At 41.5% G+C, this 1,829-nt stretch overlaps 1 long non-coding RNA gene across 1 annotated transcript in view; it reads right to left on the bottom strand.

Moving 5' to 3' along the window:
• Positions 1-1,336, bottom strand: part of LOC107595104 (uncharacterized) — a 3,293-nt gene extending 1,957 nt beyond the window's left edge. The window contains exons 1-2 of the long non-coding RNA XR_001610230.1: positions 1,052-1,336; positions 643-720 (exon numbers count right to left, since the gene is read on the bottom strand). This is a non-coding gene — a long non-coding RNA (uncharacterized lncRNA). The remainder of the gene's footprint in view (positions 1-642; positions 721-1,051) is intronic.
• Positions 1,337-1,829: the final 493 nt, after the last annotated feature.

Here is a 1,829-nt window from a genome sequence, read left to right on the forward strand (position 1 = left end):
CATACTCCTTCCCCCCTATATATCTCCATCAAATTCTTTCACTTATCCCAGTATATTCCAAATAATTCATTAGGGGACTATGTATTTCCCTAGACATTGTTTTTCCTAGCAGATTAACCACTGTCATGTTTTGTTTTCCAACTTGTGATTCTAACTCCTTTCTTTCTTCTTCATACCTTTTACAATCTAATAAAATATGTTTTACTGTCTCTTGTGTGTTGCAGTGGTCGCAAAGACCAGTGGGGTGTTTTCCTATTCTCTGTAATGTAAAATTCAAACCAGCATGACCTATTCTAAGACGTGTAATTAATATCCCTAACTGTAAAGCCATGTTGGGCTATCAGAAGACTGAAAAAAAGGTTATTACCGGCACACACTCCGATGTCACAAGTCAAAATCTTCGGTTTCACCAGCTACATGACAACACTGCAACTGGAGTTCCTGAAAATCTTCACCCTGGCAACAGTTTTCAAACAGGTTCGGTTTCAGTGACCTGATACTGCGTTTGCGTGTGGACGAGCAACCAAACTGCATAGAAAAAGCTGCAGTTTTGAAAATACCTGTGTTCGTGTGGACAGGGCCTAAGAAGTCACTCTTCACATCTCCATTGTCTGGTCTAGAACTGCTTACCCGACTCCTTACCGGTGGATACTTATCTCTCTTCAGTCCGTCTGTCAGTTCCCATCTACCTGCAGCCGATCCAGTCCTGCCATCCAGTACCTGCAAAACAAAGAACTGTTATTCACCAAGTTAAGTGTTTCAAGTCTATCTGCCATCTTCTCACCTGTTTGCATCGTTGATTTCTCTGAACTATCTTTCAATAAATTTTGCACTGTGAAACGTTATCTGCTCGTTGATCCTCGTCTATTCTTGTGACAATAACATGCTACTAATACTAAAATGTTCTAATGTGTGATAAGAGTTAACCAACCACATGCTCACAAGAAATCGGTGTAAGTTTCAAAAGTTATCAATGTTAAGCTAATGCTCATTCTGTTTAAAAGGGGATTTCCCAGATAAGGTAACAAGGATGATAATTATCCCTCCTTACCATTTTCTCACCCCGACAGAGGACATGACATCTCAATCAAAAGACCGAGATGAGTAGCTGAACGTGGGAATGAGAGAAAAGAAAGAGAGAGGCGTTCATGAAAGCAATCCATTCACAAAGCTGCCTTGAAGGAGAAATCAGCAAGGAGCTTTGGAAGCAAAACTGTGTCTAATCCTGCTTCAGGCCTTTCTCGCTCCTCTTCCCCGTTTCACATTCATTATTGATAATCAATGGCTAGCTGGGAGGTCATTGTCTGGGGGCTGTGTGTGAATGTGAGCATGTGCATGTCAGGACAGGAGGGGATATAAGTTGAAGTTTATGTGACTTCTCTTTGAAACAAGATTAAAATGTTAATGTTAATGATTGGTGAGTCATGATTACCCCCATCCTCCCCAGTCCAGCCCCTAATCAAAAGCAAGGCTTAATGAGCTGAGTGTCTGTGCCAAGCAGTGCTCTGGTCAAACCATGGCTTAATTGTTACCAAAATGGCTTCATCCACATTATATTTGGCAGAGATGGAGGAAAGAGATCAAGTTAATTCAGACACCCCACATGAGAAAATCAGTGGCTCACAAGCCATTGCTGATGCAGTTTTTACGTGGGCCTGCGTTAGATCACAGGCCCGAGGGCACTCTAATGGCTCTTGCCTTGGTCAATCAGATGGGATTAATATGACCTTCACAAAGTTCAACTGTAGTTTTAGAGCAAATCGGGCCAACATGGCTACTTTTCCAAGGATATATAAATATGGATGCTCTGTCATTGTTCCTAATATTAG

This window comes from Sinocyclocheilus grahami, unplaced genomic scaffold, assembly GCF_001515645.1.
Source record: "Sinocyclocheilus grahami isolate Dianchi unplaced genomic scaffold, SAMN03320097.WGS_v1.1 scaffold196.1, whole genome shotgun sequence".
Lineage (NCBI taxonomy): Eukaryota > Metazoa > Chordata > Actinopteri > Cypriniformes > Cyprinidae > Sinocyclocheilus > Sinocyclocheilus grahami.